The 15,000-nt window shown below is 47.1% G+C and overlaps 1 protein-coding gene across 5 annotated transcripts in view; it reads right to left on the bottom strand.

Annotated features, from left to right (window-relative positions):
- The window catches only part of NCOA4 (nuclear receptor coactivator 4), a 248,031-nt gene that overhangs the window by 88,093 nt on the left and 144,938 nt on the right, over positions 1–15,000 (bottom strand). The window lies entirely within an intron of this gene.

The following is a 15,000-nucleotide window of genomic DNA, read 5'->3' as shown; positions in this document are numbered from 1 at the left end:
TCGTTCAGTGAAGGCCTACACTATAACCTTTCGTTTACTGGGTCTCTTTCAACATGTTACTTAGGAGTCAGATCTACAGAAAATCTTTTTGCTTTATGTCTCTTAAAGGGCTTGTATATCACACCCCCCCCCCCTTTCCATCATCATATTTTTGCTCCAGTATTTGTAAAGCTTCTTCAATCTTTGGTGCTTGCACCATTTTCCATCATCTCGCTACTCCGTTCTTAGCTACCAGAACTGCAAATATCCATTTAGTCCTATGGAGCCCCTCCTGTCCTACCCACAGCAACAAAAATAGTTTTTGTTAGCTGCCACATATTTGACATAGCTTCTCCACCTCATTTTTAAAGTGATGCAGTTTATCAAAACACATGGTCCCAAATCACCTTTCCCTGCCTCTATCGCATCTCCAACAGGTAGAACTGTCAGCAACCTTTTATTTAACCTCAACATGGTGGAGAAATACTTGTGCAGGCACTTCCCAAACAAATATTTGAAATTTTCTAGATCTAGTTATCCTTGGTGCAAAACATTTATTTCCATAGTCAGTTACTAATTGCTGATATATATATATATATATATATATATACATACACACACATACACACTGGTCTCCCTTCTTTCACACTTTCAACTAGTATTTGATTAGTTCCATTTTTTCCCCATTTTCCTCTGTCTGTGTGGTGCTTGCCCAAAATCTCATATGCGCCTCTATTTCAGTTATTCCCCTCATATCCAGATTAATCTCCCCGTTAAAAGTCTTCCCCACTTAATCCTCTCCACTTTCCTTCATTTCGTCCCAGAAATAAATATTTCCAATCTTTCAAACCCCATTTTTCTATACCCAAGATACTGATGCCAAAAGGACTTTTGCCAGTCCTACTGGCCACATCTCATTTCCATGGCTGGTACTAATTAAAAAAAAAAATAGCATAAATTCTAGTATTAATATTCCTTTCCCCTCCACTTATCCATATTGCAAGTTCCTTAGTTTTTCCCTCTAGTCCCCACCATGTCAGCACCATGCCCTTCCATTTAGCCTCTTATTGTGATATTTTGTACGTTTAGAATAACTGTCCTGCTTTGCAACAGTTTGACAAGTACAGAATTGATAGTCCTGCTTCATTTGTCAGCAGAATCATCCTTCTGCCATCTATCAACTTTGTACCTCCCTAAATATAATTATATTTTCCTCTTCTGGTCCCATTTTCACTCCCATTTCGCCAATAAGTTCTTGGCTCTGTGAACATCTTCACAGCCCTTATTCTTTGGTCAAAGTCTGCTTCCATTTCCTTATCAGACTTTTGGTCTTTTCCAAGTTTCTGTTAGGGCATCAACCACTTTTGTGGCTATCCATACCCCACATATTTCAGTTTTAAACAGTTTTCGAAGGTGTGGGTACTCTCTCAATCTTAGGAAGTACCTATGTTAAAGATTTTTCTTATAACACAACTAAAATTAATCCTAAAATGAATAAGTTTGGGACTTTTCCATGTTACAATTGTGTGAGCTGTAAATACAGTATAACTAATGATAGCGTTACACACCCAAAAACAAATAGGAAATTTAGCCTCAGCTGTTGTGCCACTTGTAATAGCATAAATATTGTTTATTTAGCTACGTGCACTATTTATCCTGCATTTTATATGCAGGCAAAAGCACAAGTAAGCTCAAAGAGCGTACAATTGAACTCCCTTCTGAAATACGAAGCTGTGTTACAACCAACGCTTTAGAAAAAGGGAGGAACCAAGAATTTTAAATTCAGGGTGAAACATTGTTTCAAAGAATATAAGAAGTGGAAACCTGAATAATAAATTAGGAGTCTCTGAATTTAGTTGGATTACACGGCTGCTAGCAGACTCTGAACCAGGAATTAATGCAAATGTTAGCATAAAACCTATAACTGAAGAGGAAACAGGATATTTTACACTAGTGGATTACTGGCATTTTACACGCAGTTTAAATTTATTTTTTTACATGCATCTCTGCACATTTTAAATTTTTTATATATGCTTATATATTTTTTATTTGTTTAAAAGTACTTGTTTGCACATTTTGAATTAATCTACTTGTGATGAGTGTGCTAGCTCTTAATTTTCTTGGTTTTGTCATGTGATCTTATTAACTATACATGGAAGTCAGTGTGCTAAATGTAGTCTTAACATCACACTGAAGGGTAGCCATTCCTGAAAGCTTTGTGAACACTGTGGAATATTAAAAGCTTCTACTTCATTGACCATTTCCAGTGTCTGTATACATCTGTTGGATTTGTTCTGTGGTTTTTGCAGACCTGGTTTACCTTCTTGTTGGCCTTTTTTCTGTTATTAGTCTTGTGCTTTTTAAGATCAACCTTAGGTGGTCTTCAACTTGTTTGATAGGACAGCCTGCCATTGAAGTGGATTTAGTTAATGCATTGTGGCCAGTGAGCCATTCCCGTCATGACCTCTCTGCAAGTACAAATCCGTTGCCAACACACATGACGGATTCCTCTATACGCAAAGGTGAGAAGTGAAATGAACATTCCTGATGCTGACACATTTACAAGTAGAGTCACTATACTGGAAAAAAAGGTACAGTTATACAAAAGACTCCACTGGCAATGTTTCAGCTTCACAGCCCATTTAGAAACTGGAGTCGTTCCTCATGGTCTCAGGATCCTAAAAATGCCTGCTTTTTGGAAACATTTATCCTGAGCTTTTAAAGCAGCGGCAGGAACTGAACTTGTAAGCACCGAGTAAATAGTTCTTATGAACCAATTTTTTGTAAATGTTGAGACTGAAATGCAGGAGGAAATTTTGAAGCTAGAATATGAAAATACCAGACTTCCAGGGTTTAAAGAACATTTATCTGTATACAACTTAATGCCGGATAGACTGGTTAGTTACGAGTACTGTTTGGAGCTAACAAAAAAGTGGTAAGCTTCTTAGAGACATTAATGATTTTAAAACGGGTAACATTTTTTCATGGCCCAAGCCTTCATGGAGTAAGAAAGAAACCCCCTTGCAGAAGGGGTTGCTTTGTACCTTAGATGCATTTACTGTTGGTGAATCCTCCAGGGCCGATAAAACCATTTTAGTGCAGTTACCTAGTGCTTGGACTTCTGTTAACACAAACGTCTGCTTCTACTGATTCCAATGTGACCCCAATACTTAACAGTACTCTAACCTGTCATGCCTTACTAGCAAATGAAAATCCTAGCACTGCAGAGGATTTCCAACAACTAGTTCTACAGTTACTACCTTGCTTACCAGAACGTATAGAGACGGGCAACAAAGACAGTTTAAGGGGTCGGGTCGATCTAAGAAGAGAGGGGGTGGCATGGTAAGACTGAATTACAATGGTCTACAAATTCGTAACTGCTCAGTACACAAGGAACATTAGAAAATAATGCGGTTATAAATTTGTTCAGTGAGAGACCATCTAAATTTGAAATCACAGTTCTCAATAAAGGACTTCAGTATATTCCATCAAATATGGATGCGATGATAGAAGAGTTATTTGTGAAGAATTTACATCTTAAGTATATCTTTACAGATACCTCAGGTCTGGATCCTCAAAGATGTAAACTATCAACTACTTTTATACCAACAAACTGTCCAGTAATCAATGGCTTCTTCAATGTGTGTGAAAAAGAGTTGTGAACTGTACGAACAAGGTTCCAAAGACAGATTTTACAACTTTACACAATGAATATGAAGCTCTTACTAAGTTACAGAACAAAACTAACAATTATTAAAACAGGCTGATAAGGAGGGTGCTGTTGTCATTCTTAATAAAAATGACTACATATGCAAGTTCCTAGCAGATGACAGAACTTAAGAAAACTGACTTTTCTAGCATGGTGACTTTTATATGTAATATCAACATGGCTATCTATGATTTACAGCTTATGAATAATATAACTATTGATTTATTCAACTTGTTTACTGTATCCTGTCCTGTAATGCCTCTTCTCTATGGTCTGCTTAAAATTCATGAGTCTGACCCACCCCCCCCTATGCGCACTCTTGTTTCTGGCTGGGGCTGAATTACTGAACCTTTCTCTCTTTACCTGCAGTCTGATACTAAAGACTTAAAATTCTATCAATGGCATATCTATGGGGGAAATAACGACTTCCTGTTTGTTACTTTGGACATCAGCTCTCTACTTACAGTCATCCCCCTAAAGACTATGGCTTAGATGCTATACATGGGTTCCTAAATCATAACTGTGACCTATCCAATAGAGAAATTGTAACACGTTGTGAATTATTAGAACTAGTATTGACCAACAATTTGCTCATATTTAACAAACAGTTATACCTCCAAATCTCTGGTGTAGCAATAGGCACATCAGTTGCTAACATCTATGCAAATCTTACTTTACATCACTGGGAAGAACAGTGCGTGTCTGATGTACCACAAGAGTCCAGGTCCAAGGTCACCTTTTATAAGCGATTTGGGGACGACACTTTCTTTTATCTGGAGGGGTTAATGGATGCGAGTTGGCTAGCTTTATAGACTAGCTGTATAGTACCACTACCTTTTTCAAATTTAATCTACCTTTTCTGCCACTGAGATTTGCTTTTTGGATGTGAAATTAGTTAAGTCAAATGAGAATATCAGTACATCTATAGATAGAATCCATGGGCAACCTAGATTGGAAGGCTAACAGAGGTGGCCAAAGCTCTAGTAGAATGACCTTTTGGTTTGATAGACAACTCTTGTTTCTCAATTGATAAATGAGAGTAATAATGTGAGACATCCACCTGGATAAGGTCACTTTGGAAACTGGGAGACCTTGTTTGCCTAGGGTGTAAGAAAGGAATAGTTGGCCCGACTCCCTTATATCCTTAGTCCTATGCAAGTAAAAATGCAATTGTCTATGAACGTCCAATTGGTGTAATTTGTATTCTGCCTTGTTGGTGTGGTTAGGGAAAAACACAGGAAGGTCTATAGATTGGTTTAAATTGTTTTCATTGTTTTCTGAGCAGACTTTCGGAAGGAACGAGGGATTAGTCCTCAGAGCAACCCTGTCCTTATGAAAAAACAAGTATGGAGGACGAACACATACTGCCTGAAGTTCAGAGATGCGTCTGGCTGAAGTAATAGCTACCAGAAAAAGTGTTTTCCAAGATAGAAACTTAATGGAGCAGGATGCTGCAGGTTCAAAGGGGAGCATAATTAAGGAGGTTAGTACCAAATTAAGGTCCCCAGGAGGAGGGGGATCTCTCACTGGAGGTCTAAGGAGAGTAGTCCCTCTTAAAAAGGCTTTACAGAGCTTATTTGAGAATATTTGAATTAGACAACCCAACATAAAAGTTAGAAATGGCCGCCAATTGAACCTTGATTGTAGCAGAAGCGGACCCAGAATGAAAAAGTTGTGCTAGGAACTCCAAAATTTCGTGGACTGGGGCTGAAAAAGGGTCTACGTTCCTAGCCTCTGCCCAACAAGAAAAACGTTTCCATTTGCTAGAATAAGTCTTCCTAGTTCTGGACTTGAGAGGAGACGATAATCTCACGCACGGCCGGGAAAATGCTGGGAAGCCTGGCTAAGGTTGGAAGTGGAGAAACCAAGCTGTGAGCTGGAGTGTTTGGAAGGATTGATGCAGCCCACCTGACTGATGAATCAGTAGGTCTGGAATCGGATCCAGAGTCCAGGGCTGATAGAGAAGGTAATGGTGCAGGAACGGAAACCATACCTGTCGAGGTCAGTAGGGGGCAATGAGGATCACTTTGCAACCCAACTATACTGCTTTCTGTATGAGTTTCGGTATCAGAGGAAAAGGAGGGAAGGCATAAAGAAGTCCCTGAGGCCAATCGTGGACTAGAGAGTCTCTGGGTGTGTGACCTGGAAGCGGAAGAAGGGAGAAGTTAGTTGTTGCATTTGCTGTTGAAGGGGGTGGCAAAAAGATTGCAGCAAGGCTGTCCCCATTTGTGGAAGATCAGATCCGCAACTACCTGATTCAGAGACCACTCGTGAGGCATAAGAATAGCTCTGGTAAGCCTGTCCGCTATGACGCTGGACTTCCCAGGGATGTGCGTCTCAATCAGAAATCGTTGGGAAGAAATCGCCCACTGCCACAGTTTGAGGGCTTCTCGACATAGGGGGTAGGACTTGGTTCCGCCCTGCTTGTTGATGTGCCAGACCACTGACATGTTGTCCGTTTGAAATGCAATGTTCCCAGAAGGGAGAGAGTATTGAAGAGCTTGCAACGCTAGAAGCACGGCTCTCATTTCTAGGACGTTTATATGCAGGTGGTACTCGTGAGGCTGCTAAGTGCCTTGGACTGTCCTGCCCTGATAATGCCCCCCCCACCCTATCAGGGAGGCGTCCGTGGTCACCATGGCAACCAGAGGGGGCTGAATGAAGGGTCTGCCCTGAGTTACTAGTGGGGAGACCATCCACCAGGAAAGGTGCCTTTTGCATGCTTCTGTAATCATGATCATGTGAGATATGGGCAGATGTTGGTAAGACCACTGTGTGAACAGAAGCCACTGAAGGATCCTCATGTGAAAGCGGGCCAGTGGGATTAGAAGAATTGCCGCTGCCATGGAACGCAGAGTTTGAAGGACGAACCGGACTTGGATCCTTTTGCTCTGCATTAGAATTTGTACTTGCTGGCGAATTGCAGACACCCTTTCTGGCGGTAGCCTGGTGGAAATGTTCTTTGTGTCCAAGTCTACTCCTATATAGGTGACAGATTGACAAGGCAACAAGGCAGATTTTTCGAAGTTTATTGGAATGCCTAGCTGGGAGCAGATTGTGATAGTGTAGTCCCTGGCTTGCAGAAGTTGATGCCTGGTAGTAGCAGTGAGGAGCCAGTCTAGATATGGAAACACCTGGAATCCTAGACGTCTCAGGTGAGCCATGACCACTGCCATACACTTGGTGAACACCCTGGGGGCTGTGGTGAGACCAAAGGGCAGAGCTCTGAACTAATAATGACTGGCTCCCAGCCGGAAGTGAAGGAATCTCCTGGAGCTCCTGTCCATTTTGATGTGGTAGCACGCATCCTGAAGATCTATGGAGCACATCCAATTGTCCTGACCCAAAAAAGGTAGCATGGACTGTAGCGTGATCATCCGAAACTTTGTTCTTTGAACAGACTTGTTTAGTCTGTTGAAATCCAGAACCTGTCTCCAGTCCCCTGTTTTTTGGTGCCAAAAAGAACCTTGAGTAAGTTCCGGATCCGTGTTGGTCTGCCGGTACTTCCTGGATGACTTTCTAGCAGTCTTGAAACTTCTAGGACTGCTTGGTCCCTCAGATTGGATGGAACATCTGGATGGGATTTGCTCGACGGTAAGAGGGATTGAGAGAAGGGAATTTTGTAACCTCTGGATATAACTGACCGTACCCATTTGTCTTGCGTTAAATTTTGCCAGGCTTTTGGGTACAGTGAAAGTCTTCCATCGACTGCCTCCAGAGGCAGGCAGCCGGGCAACCCTTCAGGGATGCTGAAAGGGCTTCTCAGAGAAGGATTCTCTGTTGTCCTGGTTCTGCGGACCCCCTCTGCCATGAGGGCGGCATCTACTGTTATTTCCCCCTCTGCCCCTGGAGGAAAAAAAATCGCTACGTGTGTCAAGCGAGGCTTCCTGGGACTTTCAGAATAAGAAGTTATGTATTCACCATAACGTTCCATCTGAGTAGGTGACTTCATTTGTCTGCAACCTTTGGGTCTTGGATCCGACTTCGGATCCAAGTCGGCAACTTAGTTTACAGCTTATGGATCCGTGCTCCTAGCTCCTCCCCTTACCCATAATCCCCTGTCAACCCTGACTGACCTCAGATCAAGTTTGCCCTTATACCAAAATTCAGACCAAAAGCGTCCTGAAAGGGACCAAGAAAGGACATTCAAGAATTAACTTCTGAAGGCCAGGGGGAAGAAGGGGGGGATGGTTGCAGACAAATGAAGTCACCTACTCAGATGGAACGTTATGGTGAGTACATAACTTCTTAATCTGAAGTAGGGACTTCATTTGTCAGCAACCTTTGGGACAGAGTCCCCAGCTACCTGAATCTTGGGCGGCCATCATGGAAGTATGTTCCGGAGCACTGTGGAGCCAAAGGATGCTCTCCCTCTGGAAATAACGTCCAGCTTATAATGGTTGATAAATGTATGAGATGAGGCCCAAGTGGCTGCAGAGCAAATATCGTCTAAAGATACTCTAGAACTAAAGGCGGCAGAAGTAGATATAGAGCGAGTAGAATGCGCCCGTACTCCCTGAGGTGCGGGCCTCCCTGAAGTTTCATAGGCCAGAAGAATACAGTGAAATCCATCGTGATAAGGTGACCTTAGAAATAGCTTTACCCAAATTGAATTTGGCAAAGGAAATGAACTGATCGGATTGTCTGTGACCAGCAGTCCTATGAATGTAGAAGCGCAGTTGTCTGTGCACGTCTAAGGAATGCAGCTTGTATTCTCCTTTATTCTGGTACTTGGGGAAGAAAACTGGCAGGTTAATGGACTGATTGATATTGGTTTCTGAGGCCACCTTAGGAAGAAAGGAGGGATTGGTCCTGAGGTACACTCTATCCTGATGAAAAATCAAGTAGGGAGGTATCGCACAAAGGGCCTGAAGTTCGGAAACTCTTTTTGCTGAAGTCCTGGCAACAAGGAACGCCATTTTCCAGGAAAGATATTTAAGTTCGGCCGAGGCAGCTGTTTCAAAGGGAGGGGCAGTCAAGGCTTGAAGGACTAGTGATAGATCCCAAGGGGTACAGCTTCCTTGATGGGAGGCCTGAGCAGGAAAGTACCCTTGAGGAAGGTTTTACATAACTTCGCAGTCAAAGGGCTTGTCTCATGTCCCACATGGTAATGAGAAATGGCTGCCAATTGAACCTTTACCGTGGAACAGCTAGCCCCCCGTTGAAAAAGTCCGGTGAAGAAATCCAAGACGGACGGTAACAAAGGAGTGAAGGGATCTATGTTAATGGTGTTCCGCCCAGATGGAAAAACACTGCCATTTACTGCGATAGACTTTTCTAGTGGAAGGTTTATGTGCTGCCACCAAGATGGCTTTAACTGGTGAAGAGATGCCGAGAGTCCTAAGAGTGGAACTGGAGCAGCCAAGCTGTCAGCTTCAGGTTGTCCAGATTCAGGGTCGGTAGACCTAAGGGATGGGATATTAGATCCGGAATGGGATCCAGAATCCAGGAGGATTCACCAGATGAAACCATAGGTAAGGGAAACAAGTTTGACGAGGCCAGAATGGGGCAATGAGGATCATTCTGCTCCCAACAGAGAGGCTTTCTGTATAAGTTTCAGCATCAGGGGGTGGAGAAGGATAGGCATAAAGTAGACCGGGAGGCCAAGCATGCACTAGAGCGTCTCTCGGGGTTTCCCCGAGGGGGGGAATCAGAGCGAAGAAGCTGGAGCATTTCATATTTGAGGGAGTGGCAGAGAGATCGCAGCAGGGTTGCCCCCATTCGGCAAAAATCCACTTTGCTACCTGGGAATTGAGAGACCACTCATAAGGGGAAAGAATAGTGTGGCTGAACTTGTCCGCCAGAATGTTGGACCGTCCCGGAATGTGCGTTGCGATAAGAAGCGGTTGGTGGAGATCGCCCATTCCCACACCCTCATATGGCCTCTCGAAAGATAGGGTAGGACCTGGTTCCCCCCTGTTTGTTGATGTACCAGACAACTGACATGTTGTCAGTCTGTATCGCAATAGTTCCTACGGGGAGAAGGTTCTGAAGTGCTGGCAACTCCAACAGCACCGCCCTCATCTCCAGAACATTGATATGCAATGAGGTCTCTGTCGTTCCACGTGCCTTGGACTGTTCTGCCTGAGCAATGCCCCCCCACCCGAGGCGAGAGGCGTCCGTGGTCACCATGGCGAGGGGAGGTGGCGTGCAGAAGGGTCGTCCCGTATGGAGGTCCGGGGACTGGAGCCACCATAAGAGGGCCCTCCTGCAAGCCCTGCTGAGTGAGATAGGGTGACTGAGGGAAGTATTCAGACGAGCGCATGGAAGAAGAGTTATTGCTGCCACCATGGAGCCTAGCGACCTCAGGACCAATTTGCCGGTGGGGCTTTTGATTGGAGGATGGCCTCGCAGACTACTCATATCTAGCTTGGCCCCTATGAACTCTATCACTTGTGTCGGAGCAAGAGAGATTTGTCCATGTTGATCGTAATGCCTAGTTGGGGAGCTAGCCGGAGAAAGTAATTTCTGGCTGCACCGAGGAGATGCCTTGTTGGGGCGGACAGGAGCCAGTCATCCAGGTACGGGAAGACCTGCATTCCCTGGAGTCTCAGGTGGGCCGCTATCACTGCTAACACTTTGGTAAACACCCTGGGGGCTGTGGAGAGACCAAAGGGAAGGACCCTGAACGGATAGTGACTGGCTCCCGGCCGGAAGCAGAGAAACTTCCTGGATCATCTGTCCATTTAAATGTGGTAGTATGCATCCTTGAGGTCTATTGAGCACATTGTCGCTCTCCCGCAACAGGGGGAGAATGGATTGAAGGGTGACCATCCGGAATTTTTCTTTGGTTACTGACAGGTTCAAGAGTGAAAGGTCGAGAATCGGTCTCAAGTCCCCAGTCTTTTTTGGCACCAGAAAGAACCTGGAGAAAAATCCTAATCCGAGCTGATCTGGGGGACAGGCTGGATGGCTCTTCTAGCAGCTGCTGAATTTCTGCAGCTGCCGCCTCCCTCTGATCGGGTGGTACATCAGGGAGGTTTTTGAGTCTGGGGACATGGTGCAGTGGAATTCTGTAACCTCTGGATATGATACGAAGCACTCAGCGATCTGACGTAATGGACTCCCAAGCCACCAGGTGCATCGAGAAGCGCCCCCCGACTGCTTCCAGAGTGGAGCAGTCGGGCAACCCCTCAGGGCTGCTGCGTGGGCCGATCAGAGAAGGTTTCTCTGGACCCAAAATTTCTAGGTGCCCCTCTGCCTCTAGGGCGGCGTCCTCCCTGTCGTCCTCTGCCATGGAAGGACTGGTTGTCCGGAGCAGGCTGGGAATGTTGCGATTTCCGGAACCACATCTTCTTCTATCCCTTTTGGTTCTTGGAGAAGGACCTATGGGGAGCAGAGAAGCGGACTCAGACGGCAGACGTCTTCCAGTCCTTTTCGCTCTGGACAAGTGTCTTGCGAATGGTCTTGCCAAACAAGGCAGATCCATCAAAGGGGGCATTTGCAAAGGACGCCTTAAAAGGGCTCCGCAAAGTCACAATGTCTGAGCCAGGCCTGATGTCTCATGACTAGACCTGCTCCGCTGGCTCTAGCGGCTCCCTCTGTGGCGTGGGATAAAAGCCACATAGAGGTATTTGAAATAGATCTTAGAGTGGCCATATGAGTTGAGTACAACTGCTTGTCCTCCGCCAACATGGACTCTGGGGGGGGCAGCATATTCTTTGATAAGATCTCGCTGCATCCTGATATGTGCCATGTAGTTCAGGGACCTTACTGAGAAGGTCGCTGAACTAAATACCAGCTTCCCGAGGCGATCCATCGAGCGGGACTCCTTGCTCGGTGGATGGACCGAGGGGCTTTCCAGAGCTAATTCCCTCTTAGTGGCTGCCGCCATCAACATGGCATCTACGGGGGGACCCTTGCTCCAATGGGACCGGTCTGCAGGGGGACTCAAAATTCTATCCGGGCATTTGGGGACTGGCTCCAAAGTGTCCGGCTCCTACCACGCCCTGGTGGTAAGGTCCACCAGAGGGGACACCCAAGAGGTAGACGGGCCTGCTTCGAATGCCTCCAGGAACACTGATTCGGAGGAAGCCTTGGGGGCAGACCCCCCCCCCCCGATCCTGAGCATTTCCATGTCTCCAAAGGAGACATCCTCAGGGGGTGACCTTGGGGAGCCTTCCCCTTCATCCAAGTCCGTACCCTCTGTTAAGGACTCAAGGGAGTCCATGTGTCTCCTCTTACACTTATACTTGCGAGGCACTTCCTCGGGGGGGACTGTCAGAGGAGGTCACACCAGCAATATCCTGTTCCAGTGTAACAACCTGGGACAGCGAAGCAGGCTGTCCCTGTGGCCAGGTGATGGAAGCCTGACCCAGAGAGGGAGTGCAGGGTGGAGCCGATGCAAGGACCGGGGGTCCGGATGCTCTCAACACAAACCTCAACTGCATCTAAGGCAGAGGGGGAGCCGCTCTCCCTGCGGTCCGAAAGCAGACTCCCACTCGGACCGACGAAGGGATCGGAACTGGCGTCAAGGCCATCTGATCCGAAGAACGCATGTGCTCCGAACTGGACGGAGCCGAAGGCAGCACACTGAATCCCTCAGATTCAAAGCTCGGCCCACGGCTCCGAGAGGTCAGATCCGAAGGTCCCGACAGACTCGAGGGCAGGGTCGGATCCGAAGTACCCAGTACTGTCGGTGCCGACCCACCCCCGGCTCCAACGCTGCCCGGCTCCGAGCCCAGGAAGTGGGTCGGAGAAGGAGCTATCTGGGCAAAAAAAGGTGTCGAGCTCCCCCCTAAAGGGGTGGGGGGGGGGGGGAGGCAAGAGCACTCCCATCTGCAGCTGGGCCTGGATGAACCTTCTCATCATCCGGTCCAAGTCTGCATCAGAAAGACTTAGTAGATCTTGACGAAGCGGGCCGGGAATGCCGCCTCGATGACCTCGACGGAGATCAGGTCTCCTCCTCGTGTCCAGGGGAAAAGCAAGGGGATCGGATCCAAGGAGGAGGGGACCTGGAAGCTATGGAGGGAGAAGCCCGCTTAGCTGGGGGGGGGGGGGTGGTGTTGGTGAAGCAGAGGCCTCGGCCCACCGCTTGTGGTGCTTCTCCCTCCTGGCCTCCTTTTCCTCCGGCATCTTAGTAGGAGTTTGAGTCCTGGTCAGGGGAAGGGGGGCAGGAGTGGCTACCACCGAGGACTGAAGAGAAGCCACAGGAGTACCGGAGGCCGAAGCCGAATCCGGGGGCAAAAGTCCTGCCAGGATCAGCTTCGACCTCTGCTCTTTCAGTGCCCTGGGGTTGAATGCTGCGCAAATGGAACACCCAGAGGACAGGTGTTCAACCCCAAGGCACCGAACACACAGAGTGTGGCCATCCGCCGGTGAAAGCTTATGGCCACACTCGGTGCACTTAGAAAAAATGGGTTTTGGGGCTCCGACATTAGAAAAATAAAGTAAACTACACAAACACACCAGGCCCCAAAAACACAAGCAACAAACACACACACACACACACACACACACACACACACACACACACACACACACACACACACACACACACACACACACACACACAACGAACCAGCGAGGGGAGGAATTGCACTAAAAATTAATGAAATTAACAAAAAGGGATCCTAAACCACGCACACTGTTTAATTAAACCAAAAAAGATTCCTAATCCGACAAGTTTTGAAGACTTATCTGGTAAGTCGCCAGGAGCTCTAAAATCCAACTGTCTCTTTCAAGAGTGTCAAACTAGATCTGGGGTCAGTCAGGGTTGGCAGGGGATTATGGGTAAGGGGAGGCGCTAGGAGCTTGGATCCATAAGCTGTAAAATACGTTGCCGGCTCGGATCCGAAGTCGGATCCAAGACCCAAAGGTTGCTGACAAATGAAGTCCCTACTTCAGATCCACATTTTACCACTCTTCTGACCCTTGGGGTATGGTCTGGATGGAGTGGAAAAACTGACTCCCATGGCAGAGAGAGTCTTGCCTTCTTGCTCACACCTAGTCAAAGTGTCTTTCACCTGTGGTCCGAAAGGAACCATCAAAGGGGGGTGTTAGTGAATGACGCTCTAAAGGGTTCCGCAAAGTTACACAGCCGCATCCATGCACGTCTCCTAAGGGCCACACATGTACCTGCGGGCTCTACTCGCACCATCGGCTGCATAAGAAATGAGCCTCATGGAGGAGTTGACTACAGAATTAAGGGTCACCAGCTGGGAAGCCACTTTAGCTTGAGCCCCCTCAGCTGATGGATCTTGAAGGGCATCTCCGAGCTCTTTAAGGAGATCACTCTGAAGCCGGGTAAAATGGCATAAATAGTTCAGTGACCTCATAGAAGAGGTCGCTGAAGCAAATATTCGCTTCCCGTATCTGTCCATGGTCCTAGACTCCTTGTTAGGAGGATGGACAGACGAAGAGGTTTCCGCTAACTTTTTTGGTGGCTGCTTCTACCACCATGGCATCAACAGGAACACCTTTGGTAAGGAACTGCTCATCATGGGGTGCTGCGATGAACTTGCCAGGTCTCCTCTGAGTTGGTTTCATTATATCCGGGGCTGACCAAGCCTTTCGAGCCACCACGGAAATAAGTGGATCGAAAGGCGGAGAAACCCAGGAGGTGGAAGGTTGGGATCCAAATGCATCCAGGAATACAGACTCATCCTCGGTAAGGGCTAGGGGATTTCAGTTCCCCCTCTGCTTAAGCATTTTGAGGATGTCCGAAAAAGAAACATCTTCATAGGGGGATCTTTGGGACCCTTCCGAATCATCTAAGTCTGTACCCGAAGTGACAGACTCAGGGAAGTCAATGCGCTTCCTCTTGCACTTCTTACAAGGGGGCTCCTCTGAATGTTCAGGGGAGGCCTCAGAAGAGGAAACACCCAATGGGGTTCCCCTGAGTGCCGGTTCCCCACGCTAGGGGTCTGGAGGAGGAGCAGAGGTTGACGTTGGCACAGGCACTACAGGGGACGGAGCCAGTGGGGCTGATAGTGGAGCTGACTCAGTGGCCAGCACACTCATGACATCGACGGCGTCCCTGCCACGATGCAGAGAAGGCTCCGGTTCAGAGGAAATCAGAATCCTTCTCCACACCAAAGGAAATGGCTGCGAGGCTGATGTAGGAGCAGAGCTCACCTGCGCCGAAGCTCGGAGAGGGAGAACGGGGTTGGACAAGTGTTCGATGCCACTCGCCCCATCGGAGACAACGAGGGAGCCCCGGCACCTAGATCCCTCGACAGACGGCACCATCGAGGGAATCAGAGCCAACAACGGAACCGAAGGAGATAAAGTTATCGGAGCAAACTGTTCCACTACTCGAACCCCAATGAATTCTGGCTCCGAGCTCAATGGAGTTGGAGGAGGAACATCGA

Source organism: Protopterus annectens, chromosome 14.part0 (genome assembly GCF_019279795.1).
Source record: "Protopterus annectens isolate FY-2018-M chromosome 14.part0, PAN1.0, whole genome shotgun sequence".
NCBI classification, from domain to species: domain Eukaryota; kingdom Metazoa; phylum Chordata; order Ceratodontiformes; family Protopteridae; genus Protopterus; species Protopterus annectens.
The sequence above is the reverse complement of the archived record's forward strand: the minus strand, read 5'-3'. Positions and strand labels throughout refer to the sequence as shown.